The sequence below is a fragment of the Antechinus flavipes genome, chromosome 1 (assembly GCF_016432865.1).
Source record: "Antechinus flavipes isolate AdamAnt ecotype Samford, QLD, Australia chromosome 1, AdamAnt_v2, whole genome shotgun sequence".
Classification (NCBI taxonomy): Eukaryota; Metazoa; Chordata; class Mammalia; order Dasyuromorphia; family Dasyuridae; genus Antechinus; species Antechinus flavipes.
This window is the reverse complement of record NC_067398.1, coordinates 33,073,972-33,086,077: the sequence shown is the minus strand read 5'-3', so window position 1 is coordinate 33,086,077 and position 12,106 is coordinate 33,073,972. Positions and strand designations below refer to the sequence as shown.

Here is a 12,106-nt window from a genome sequence, read left to right as displayed (position 1 = left end):
AGAGATACTAGAAAATAACACAGTTAAGAGTATTTTTGTTGAAGAACTGGAGACTGGATCAATGTTAACCTGGAGTGAAGCCATTAGGAGAACATGGTCATTGGTCACAGTATCTTAAATTTTTTTAGTGATGACTTAGATGATGAAACACATGGTTGCTTATCAAATATATAGGACTTGTCCTGGGAATTTAAACATAGATTGAATTTGGATGGCCCAGAGCATATGGTAGCATATTTCCAACAAGAGTGCTAGCAAAAGTATAAGCAAAAACCTAGCAGGATGAATAGGTAATAGATTGAATTCCAGGAAGGCACCTAAGAGGCTAGTTCAACCCCTCACAGATCTCCCAGCTTCTAAATGTCTGAGATGAGATTTGGATTTCCAAATTCTCTCATTTCCTAGTTGTGAGACTTTGGGTAAGGTACTCTCTGTGTCTCAGGTTTCTTATTTGTAAGATGAGAGGATGACCTTTAGAGCCTCTCAGCTTTAAATATATGATTGTATGACCAATGTAGCCAAATGCTGAGAGGTTTGCCATTACAATGACCCAGTGATTAATTTTTTGGACACAACAATTACTGAAATATGAACAGATTATGATCATTGAGAGAAGAATTACCTTCACTGGTAAAAAAAAAAAACAAAACAAAACAGAACAACACCACCTCCCTCTCCTCTTCCCCCCCCCTCCCAAACCAGATCTTTTGAACAAGAACATAATAGATTTTCTTTGGTCTATATTTGTGATTTCACAGGGGTTCTTGGTGAAGGAAAACTAGTTTACTACTGTAGCTCTGCAACTTTTCAAGAACTTATACCCTTGGAGAGTTGCCTGGAGGGCAGAGAGTTTGTTTCTTGTCCAGGATCACACAAGTCAGTTTTTGACTGAGCCCAGAAGGGAGTTCTTCCTGACTCTGAGCCCAGCTCTCAGTTTCCTCCTACCTCCTGCGATGCTGCTGCAACTGCTACTGCTAGGGGTAGAAAAAAAGGGATGTAAGAGAAGAAAGACTGAGTTACGAATCAGGAGATTTAGCCATGAGTCTTTGAAACGATGACCTCGGAGAGATGGCTAGCTCACAGGTAGGTGGGTACATAGAGCATTTATTTATTAAGTGCTTACGCTGTACCAAGCAGCCTCTTTATCTCTGTGGGTCTCACTTTCTTGATTTATGAAGTGAATAAGTTAGACTCCACCACTGGCGCCCAACCTGTGGGCCAAGATGCCCTGGGGGAGCTCTGTGTAAAGGCAAGGGGCCTGATCATTAATATCCTCACCAAGCTTTGCAATTTCCATCTTTAAATAGCTTCAGCCCCAGTCAGTGTCTGGGCCTTCGTCCAGGCCCTCATCACCTCTCCCATGGATGATTGTGACAGCTTCCTAATTGGCCTCCATGCTTCCAGTCTCTCTATAATTCACTCTGAAAAATAAGCAAACACACCTCCTTAGGACTGAATAAATGTGCTGGCTACATGTATGTATCGCTGTCTTTCAAATGCATGCAGATATTGTGATTAATCAGGTATAGATTCATTTAACAGCCTTACTGCACGTAGAGTAGCCTTTTGTCAACAGTCAACAGAGGTCGATAATACGAATGCTGTGAGAGTTTTGCCATTAAAAAGGGATCTTCATGTTGGACTTAATGTATCAAATGAAATATTTTCTGTAAGGCACTCTGCAAACCTTCAGGCGATTTATAATCAAGGATGTGTGGGCAAATGTGTAGCAACTGGGGAAGGGGAGTACCCATGATACATTTTTCAGTTTAATCTATATTATTAACCTTTCCCTTGTCACTTTCTTAAGTTTAGACAGTGAGCAGATAATAAGTCACATCCTGATTCCTGAAATGAAAATGCTTCCACTGAACATTTAACGATCACTTCTCATTAGCACACTCCTGTAATATAACTGTCCACTGTTACTATTATTATTGCCTTAGGTCCTGCCCAGTTCTAACACAAAGAGGGCAGTGCAATGCAATGAAGAGAATATTGAACCTGGAACCCCAGGATTGAAATTTGAATCTCAGCTCTATTATTTATTACCTGTGTGACTTTAGTCAAGTCTCTTTACTCTCTGGGTCTCAGTTTTCTCATCTGTAAAATGTAATAGACTTTCAAGGCTCATGATCTTAAAGCTCTAGGGAAGGGTCATTGCACAGTCTCAGATCAAGGAATACTGATGTCTCTGAAGAATTTCAAAAGAGTTTCACTCAAAAGATAATGAAAAAGTGTAGGCTGGGTATGATCTGGCTAAAACAAAAAAGGAACCATGAATGAAGAAGAACCGAGTAAAGGATAACAACAGAGAAATTAAGCCTTGATAATAAGGTTTCCTTCTGTCTTTTTAATCTTTCACACATGCACACACACATATCACAAAGACATGTGTGGACCCTTAAATTGGGAAAGACAAAGTTGAAATGGATTGAAATGAAATAAACTACCTTCTGACTGTGGACTTGCAATTGCTTTCCAAATTAGGAAGAGATGCTTTATTTTTCAAACTAGGCACCAAGCATGTTTCTTTCCTCGAAGATGTAGACCTTTCTGTTCTTTTGGTTTTAGGGATCTGCACAAGGATGTGTTCATTCACTTTGGCCAATTTGCAATAGGTTGGAACTATCCAACCTGGGAAGAAGAATGGCTTTTTCCTAATAACCAGTTGGTGAATGTTTCCAAAGTCAGTGGGGATGTTTCCAAAATCTGTTTTACTCTAACAGATGGAACTGTTAAGGTATATTGGGTAAATAATACTCAGATTCAAAATAAGCACTGGCACCAAGTGTACCTAATTACCCTGCAGACTGTGCTACCCTCCAAAGGCTCTGTCAAGGAATAATGGAAAGACTAGAAATACCCAAATATTGCCTTGTAAAGAGACTCCAGTCACTATTCTGACTTTTAGAAAAGGCAATGTCCAAGGAACCAGATCTCATTTGAATACTTGGGAGGAGAACAGGAGTTAATGAAATTAAGAAGAGTTTAAAGGTTTTGATACATGCTCTCTTGGGGAGAAAACTCAGTAACTATGTTTGTTTACTCATTCATTCATTTGTGGGCATTTCATAGGCTTTGTTTGGGCTTTTAAGAAATAGTCCAAGACAGATCCTGAATCTGTCTTCAAAAGGTCAGTATCTGTTTGTTCCTCTTAATTGGAGTTATTTCAGGAAAACCTAACATATTTCTAGTGTAGTTTATGTCTAATCTTTTTTCCTCCAAATGTGCAATAAAAAGGATCCCTAATATCTCTATAATATGGATATCAGATATACTGTTGTTCAATCATTTCAACATATCTCATTCTCTTCCTGATCCCATTGACCATAACACAGCAGGCCTTCCCTCCACTTTGTCCTTATGTCTATCCAAGCTCATGTTCATTGCTTCCATAACACTATATATCCATTTCTCCCTTGCCATCCCTTTTTCCTTTTCCTTTCAATCTTTCCCAGTATCAGGGGCTTTTCCAATGAGTTTCGTATTATTATTATTATTTGGCCAAAGTATTTAAACTTCAGTATTTGTCCTTTGAATGAATGGTTTGAATTAATTTCTTTAAGCATTGACTGATTTGCTCTTCTTGCTGTCCAAGGGACTCTCAAAAGTCTTCTCTAGCACCACAACTAGCAAATTTTGATTCTGTGGCACTTTTTTTTTTTAATAGTTCAACTCTCACAGCCATACACTGCTACTGGAAAAATCACAGCTTTGACTATATGAACTTTATTGGCAAGGTGATGTCTCTGCTTTTTAGGATGCTGTCCAGGTTTGCTATAGCTTTCCTTCCAAGGAACAAGTGCTTTGGTCTCATGGCTGTAGTCCCTGATTGTAGTGATCACTGAATCCAAGACTATAAAATCTGACACTGCTTCCATTTCTTCTTCCTCTATTTGCCCAGAAGTAATGGGACCAGTTGCCATTTCTTTTTGTTGTTGTTTTATGTTAACCATCAAAACTTTTACATTGTTTTCTTTTATTCTCATCAAGATGCTTCTTAATTCTTCTTCACTTTCTGCCATCAGAGTGATATCATCTTCATATCTGAGACTGTTGATATTTCTTCCAGCAACCTTAATTCTAGCTTTTGATTTGTCCAGACTGGCATTTTGCATGATGTACTCTGCATTTAAGTTAAATAAATAAGGGGACAATATACATCCTTGTTATACTCCTTCTCCATTCTGAAACCAATTAGTAGTTCCATATTTGGTCATAACTATTGGTTCTTGACCCACATAGAGGTTCCTCAGGAGACAAGTGAGATTTCTTTGAGGATTTGCTATATTTGTTGTGATCCATACTGTCAAAGGCTTTAATGTAATTAATGAAGAAGTAGATGTTTTTCTGGAACTCCCTTGTGGCCTCTATAATCTAGAGAATGTCATCAATTTGGTCTCTAGCATCTCTCCCTCTTTGAAAACCAGTCTGCTCTTCTGGTAATTCTCAGTTCATGTCTTAAGTCTCACTTGCAGAATCTTAAGCCTAATTTTGTTGGTGTGTGAAATGGGCGCAGTTGTTTGGTAATCTGAACATTCTTGGTGTTGCCCTTTTTTAGGATTGGGACACAAACTTATCTTTTCCAATTTCGTGGCTACTGGTGAGTTTTCCAAATTTGCTGGCATACTGAGTGCAGCACTTTAACCCAATCATCTTTTAGAATTTCATGTAGAATAGCTACAACTCCATCATCTGCACTCACCTTAGGGTTAACAAGGCTTCCTAAAGCCCACTTAACTTCATTTTTCAGGATGTCTAACTCTAGATCAGTAATCACACCATCATGTTTATCAGGAATGTTAAGGTTTTTCTTGTTTAATTCTTTTATGTATTTTTACTCCCTCTTCTTATCTTTTCTACTTCTATTAGGTCCTTACCATTTTTGTCTTTTATCATACCCATTTTTGGCGGGTATGAGATAAACTTTATCTCATCCACCAGGAAATACATAAGGATCACAGAAGCCTGTAAACAGAAAAAATACATTAAGCACTCAGATTAGCTCCATTGAGAAGGAAACTGAATTTGGGATTGCAATTGGCACAACCCTTTGACATTTTGGTGAGTCTCTTTCCCACAGAGTCTTCCACATTTCCCTCAAGATTTACAGTACTATCCTGTAGATTAAATTTCCCCCAGAAGATAAATGCTCTTTGGGGGCTTCTAAACAAGCTATGCTTTTCCACTGGAATTGCAGTAAGTATCTTACTGACTTTGCTCTTAAGCAAGAAGCTTCAAGAGAATAACAGAGATAATCCTCATTAGCCAGGGCGCATAAGGCACCAGGAAATCTTGATCTGGAAGTCCTGATTACCCAAATCTCAAACTTGGGAGCTCTTGAATTAGAAATTACCCAATTTTCTCGATAGAAAATCTTCCTTCTCTGGCTGCAAGGCTGGAGTCTTAGTTCATGCTGGCTATAGAATTTAATATCTTTTTGCCTCCATGTAGGGGTTAGAGTTCCCAAATATTATCCATAAACTATTTTCTTAAGTTAAGAGAATATAAATATAGCTGTCTTTATTATGTTGTTCTAACTCTTGAACTGGGAAAAGCTGATCAGTTAACAAGCATTTATTGTCTGCTATGAGCCAGGCAGTGTGCTAGGTGCTGAGCATATAAAAACAAAGTTGGGAGTCCTTTTCTTAAGGAGTTTACATCCTATTGGAAAAAAAAATCAAGTATTTATACAAAGATAATTCGAGTCTCTGCATTTGCAAAAGACTCTTGTCATTGGTGGAAAGTATGATTACTCCATGTACCTCCATGAGCCATAGAGTTGGTAATGCTTGGTACATTGTATATGGATTCAGTAACATTGCCAATAGCTCAGTTCTTCCTCAGTTTCCTCATCTGAAAAATTATATCTGTTTCCCAGGATTGTTATGAAATCAAATGAAACAATGTTTCAACTCCTTTAGGTTCAATGTTTATAATGCACTTAGCACATTTTAGAACACAGGAGGGGTTAAAAGTTGGTAAGAGCATGGAAAAAGAGAGACTTTTTTTCTTCTGGCTTCAAGAGAGCATAATGAGTTCTAGCTTCAGAGAGAGACTTCTGGAGAGAGAGAAGCCAAGAAACGGGTTTCTCATTTCCAGCTTGCCTACCTATAGATTTTGGGGAATTTTTGGGGGGTAAGTGTGAGAAATGGGAGAGTTTATTAACTCTAGGTTGTCTGATACATTCTGTATCAATTCTTTGATTTCTGTTTGCTACCTGCCTGGTTAAAGAGGTTTATTCCCTATTCCCTATTTCTGATGGTCTTTTTTTGTAATCAGCATTTGATGGGAAGGGAGTCAAACCTTTATGTCTAGCTTGGGGTACTCTTTCCCTAAGCCAACAGGAAAATAGTTAAAACCTAAGAACAAAATCCTTTCCCCTAGACAAGTAATATTTTTTTTTTCTTGGGGGAGGAATGTGAACAAATAGATACACTTCTAATCAAAGATCTTTTCTCTGAGAGCTAAGCAGGCCAACCTCATTGGCTCAGTTTTTTATTCCCTTCCATATAGGAATCAACATTTCTCTTAGAGAAGGGGAAATGAGATAACTATTTATGTCTTCCTGAAAGCCAAATTTAGACAAACCTATGTAGATATACATATAATTTACATGGATAACAACTTCCTTCTGTCATCAGCATATATGGAAGAAATACAAAATAAAAATAAGCATTTTTTAAAAGCATTAAAAGAATGGACATTAGGATTTTTGCAGGGGGGCATTTGTGAAGGACTTTGTGTGAAAGTTGGTGTTTAAACTGAGTTTTGAAGGAAGTAAAAAAATCTTTGTTGTTTATTGTTGTTCAGTTGTGTCAACTCTTTGTGATCCCATTGGGATTTTTTTTTTTTGACAAAGATCCTGAAGTAGTTCACCATTTTCTTCTTCAGGTTATTTTACGGATCAGAAAACTGGGGTAAATAGGGTTAAGTGACTTGCCCAAGGTCACAGAATAAGTATCTGAGGTTGGATTTGGGAACAGGTTTTCCTGGTACTCTAAATATACACTGTGCTACCTGGCTGCCTCAGAAAAATTCTAAATCCTGATCTGTGTCCAGAAGTTGTGGGTAAACACATTTAACTCCCACATCCTTGTAGTACAAGGCAGCCATTATAGTTCCTGAGGACAGGTGACTGTCCATGGGCATATTTTACCCTTATCCTGTCTTAAGAATACACACTTGTTCTTTTGTATACTAATGCATCTTAAAGTGAGAGGAGAGGGAAAGGGAGAGTGAGAGGAAGAGGAAAAAGGGGGGGGGGAAGAGCAGGGGAGGAAAGAGGAGGAGGAGAAGGAAGAGGAAGAAAGGGGAAGGAGAAAGAAAAGGGGAGGAGAGAGGAGGATAGAGAGAAGAGAAAGGAGAGAGAGAGAGAAGGAGAGAAAGAGAAAGAGAGAAGGAGAGGAGAGGAGAGATCATTTTGCAGACATTCTCACAATGCCTGGAACATAGTAGGTATCTAATAAATGTTTGTTGTTGGAGTGATTGATTGAGGGTGTCCCTTAAGGTTCTGTTCTGAATCTTCTTTCTCTTTACAAGATCTAATCAACTCCTTTGGGTTCAATGATCATTTATATGCAGATGGCTCCAAAATCTGTATTACCCAGGCCTAATCTCTTTTCTGCACTCTGACCCCTCATTTTTACTTGCCTACTGAAGAGCTCCATCTGTATGTCTCATCAGCATCTTAAATTCACTGCATCTTGAAACAGAACTGATTATCTTCCTTCACAGACCTGCCCCTCCTCCATCCTTTCCTATTCCTGTTGGAGACACTACAATCATTCCAGGCACCTAGATTCATTACTGTTTCAGAGTCTTCTGCTCTTTCTCTCACTCTCCACCCTCAATCCTTTGCCAAGCTTCGTCCAGGTGTCCACACCGACTTTCCTATTTAACTCCTTTTCTCTGCTCAGGTCACCCTAGTTCAAGCTCTCCAGCATCTCTCCTCTGGACTATTGCCAATCTCCTAATTGGGCTTACAGCTTTAAGTTTTTCTTTCTCTAAGTACCAAGATAATCTTCCTATGCCTAGGTCTGTCCCTGTCTTGAACAAAACCCTTTAGGTTCCATGCTCACTTTTCCAGCCCAATTTCCTATTTCATCCCTGAAATCTACATTGAAGCAAAGTGGGCTGCTCGCTGTTCCTTAAACTTTACATCTCTTCTCTCCATGACTTTGCAGGGCTGTCCCCCTCCATGTCTGGAATGCTGCTTTCCACCCTCCCCCCATTTTATGATCTTTAGCTTCCTTCAAGGTTCAGCTTATGTTCTCTGTGTTATAGGAAGCATTGTGCAATGCCCCGTGTTGTTTCCTCTTCAGGTATTTATTGAGTTGTAAACCAGTGTGCTGGGTGATGCATGGGTAGAATGCAGGGCTTAGAATCAGGAAGACTCTTACATGAGCTCAAGTCTAGCCTCAAACACTTACTAGCTGTATAACCCATGGCAAGTCATTTAAACATTATTTGCCTCAATTTCCTCATCTGTAAAATGAGTGGAAATAATTCTGATATTTTTGTCAAGAAAACCCCCTGGAGCATGAAGAACCAGACATGATCAAACAACAAATTATGCCTCTTATCCTCCAGTAGAACTTAAGCTTCTTGAGTACAGGGACAGTGTTTCACACCTGTCTGGTAGAACTTAATCTTCTTTTTTATTTCTTCAGAATTTTTTTGTTTATTTATTTTTAATACACATTATTTTATGAATCATGTTGGAAGAGAAAAATCAGAGCAAAAGGAAAAAACTATGTGAGAAAGAAAAAAAACAGAAAAAAAGGAGTGAACATAGCATGTGTGGATTTACATTTAATCTTATTTCTTTCTCTGATTGCAGATGGCATTTTCTGTCCAAAATCTACTGGGATTGCTTTGAATCATTGAACTATTGAGAAGAACCAAGCCTTTCATAACTGATCATTTCACTCAGCATCAGTTCATGTAAATCTCTCCAGGCCTTTCTATAATCAGCTTGTTCCTCATTTTTTGGTAGAATAATAATATTCCATTACCTTCATGTACCACAACTTGTTCAGCCATTCCCCAGTTGCTACCAGAACTTCAGCTTCTTGAGGACAGGGACTCCTCTTCACACCTGTCCAGTAGAACGTGAGCTTCTTGAGGACAGGGGCTGCTTTTTATGCTTGTTCTTGTATTCCTGAAGTGTGCCAAGAGACAACAAGAATGATTTGGGTGAGAAGCTATTCTTGGAGCTGACTTTTTTTTTTTTTAAATAACTTTTTATTGACAGGACCCATGCCAGGGTAATTTTTTTTTTTTACAACATTATCCCTTGCACTCACTTCTGTTCCGATTTTTCCCCTTCCTCCCTGCACCCCCTCCCCCAGATGGCAAGCAATCCTATATATGTTAGATAAGTTACAGTATATCCTAGATACAATATATGTGTGCAGAACCGAACAGTTTTCTTGTTGCACAGGAAGAGTTGGATTCAGAAGGTAAAAATAACCCGGGAAGAAAAACAAAAATGCAAACAGTTTTTATTCATTTCCCAGTGTTCTTTCTTTGGGTGTAGCTGCTTCTGTCCATCCTTGATCAATTGAAACTGAATTAGATCTCTTTATCGAAGAGATTTGGAGCTTTTGATGGAAACAAAGGCTGGTTAGAAATGGAGCTGCCTCTATCCGGTAGATGCTAGTTGTTCGACCAGAACCTTCTAAACTTCTTGAGCTCACCCCTTTAGCCCCACTCCCGGCCCCCACCAACCAATACCGACCTCCCCAATCTCTGGCTCCGAGCTAACACAGACTCTCTGGATCCCCTCTGAAGTGGTTCCTTTGGCAACAAAATCATAAAAACTCGTGGAAAATGCTTCCTTCCATGACTCTGAGCTCAGGTAGCCCCAGCTTTTGGGCCCAGAGAGGTTGGGAGCATCTGATTTTGATTAGCGAGCCGAGGAGAATTTACAGCCTCCTCAGGAGGAGCTGGGAAGCAGTGAATGACAGTCCCCTCTGATTTACGCGCTCTTAAGAATAAGGCCTTTTCGGCACATAGTAGGAACTCAGTAATGACCTGCCGAATGGGATTGCTGACAGTGAGGGAAGACTTGGGTTCCTGAAGCGGTCACGGGCGAGGAGGGGGTCTCGGGGAGCAGAGGAAGCTGTGATGGAGGAGAGGGTGAGAGCGGAGCTCTGGGGATAGGGTTTCAGCCCAAGATAGAAAGCATCTGCCTGCTAAGAGCAGTGTGGTAGATTTTCCGACCTCCTGAAGGGAAGTGCAGGGGTGTTCCTGGTCCCCCGGCTCATAAGGAACTCACCACTTGGAGATCGTTCCGCAGTGTGGATCAGGCTCTGTAACCCTCTCCCCAATAAGAGGAGAAGGCCAGGAAGGCGTTTCTAGCCTTAATCCTTCCTCCGCACAAACCACAAGGAGCCACCTCCAGCCCCAGGGCCAGGTGGGTGAAAGGTCTCCCTACCTTCCGCCCTACCGTATGGCTAAGGGAGAGGGGGAGGCTCAGAGCCAGGACCCTCCCTCCCCCACCCCACTCCCAGAAGCCCCAGTGACTTCTGCTGGCCTCGTGAAGCGAGCCTCTGTCTCAGCCTGCTTGCTGGTTGCCCTCAGCCGCTTGGAAGCACTCAGGAAAATATTTGCTCTGCTCTATGGTACGTGCAGGAGCCAGGAAACTTTTGGTAAGATGCCAGGTTCTCCCAGAGCTGTATTCTTTTTGGACTCCTGCATTTGTGCCGGGTTGTAGCTACAATAAAGTTTGTCACACACACCCTTTCCACAAACGTTTATCACCTAAAGCTGGAAAGTATCGGAGTTATAATGGGAGGGGGGCTGTCGGGGTTAGAGGAGCCCACCCTGATGTTCTGGGGGCACTTTCCAAGGGGTCAAGCCATTCCCCGAGTGCTTCTGTGACTTACATGCTCTGCTTCCTGCTGCGGGGTCCCTGTGGCAGCTGTGAGGGGGTCAAGGAGAGGAGGGTCCGCACCAAGGAGAGTTGGTGACTGAGCCAGAGAGAGTTGTCTAGGAGAAGAGACTGCCCTTTCCCATCCTAGTTCTTCCCCCTCTCAGGAACTCTTCCTTCCTCCTCAGACTTCCCTAGTAGGAGCCTTCGGGAGGAACGGGGACTGCTCCCACAGGATGGGAAAAGCCCGCGTGTGCCCTAGCTGCACCCCAGCTGCACCCCTTAGGGTAGATATTTCTTTCTCTGAGCACAGAGCGACTACCAGCAATCTCCCGAGGAACCTGCCTGGTAGGATTGGTGGCTTCCTAGCAGGGAATGATCTTGGCAACAAATTCTGAGAAGAGAAGACGACCATGGACAGGGAGATGAGTCATGCATTCTGGGATGGCTCAAAGTGAGTTGCTCAGAAGGTGCAGATAAAGGTGCAAGGAAAATGACTATTCAGCAGTCCCATAATCCTTCTCTACCCGTCACCTTGGGGATACTATCATAGAAATGATGGGTTACAGTTCAGGTATTAAGTATGTGTTGAAATACATACATGGAGCCTTTTGTGTTTTAAGCATTTCTTGGGGGGAGGAAGGAATGAGCAATTGTCCTGCACCTGATCTACTTTGTACCTTTCCAGAAGAAACTCTGAGTCTTTTGAAGAGACCATAGAAATGAGTCAAACTTAAAATTTGCCTGAGATATTTTCAGATGGGTGTGTGTGTGTGTGTGTGTGTTCCTGAGAACATGAAAATTGTCTAAATACCCCCTTTTAGAGGTAGACTTCCCTACTACAGGAAACCATGGGAGTCCAGAACTGGGATTCTTTATTGGCAAGGGGGCACATTTCCCCTATAAACCATGGGTCTTACATGGCTTCAAAATCAGGATCCTAGATAAAGAACTAGAGGGAACTCTGAATGTCCTTTTATGGTTGTGGAATGAGTCAGAAGACCCCTGAATCCCTTTTCTGCTATTTGTTTCCAGTGTAATTCTTCGTAAATCTCCAAACCTTTCCTCACCTACAATATAAATAGAGTGAATGCAATAATTTCTGTGGTCTCTTCTAGCTCTAAATTTATAACCCTAATTATAAGTCTAATCCAATTTCTCTCTCTCTCTCCCTCTTTCCTTCCTTCACTCATTCCTTTTTTATTTCTATCTTTCCTTTTCTTTTTC

The 12,106-nt window shown here is 40.9% G+C and overlaps 1 long non-coding RNA gene across 1 annotated transcript; it reads right to left on the bottom strand.

The window, feature by feature from the left end:
* Positions 1 to 742: 742 nt before the first annotated feature.
* LOC127548092 (uncharacterized) lies at positions 743 to 10,734 on the bottom strand. Its single transcript, XR_007950322.1, has 4 exons — positions 10,286 to 10,734; positions 9,021 to 9,166; positions 1,279 to 1,421; positions 743 to 974 (listed from the first exon to the last, which is right to left on the bottom strand). It is a non-coding gene; the product is annotated as an uncharacterized LOC127548092 (long non-coding RNA).
* Positions 10,735 to 12,106: the final 1,372 nt, after the last annotated feature.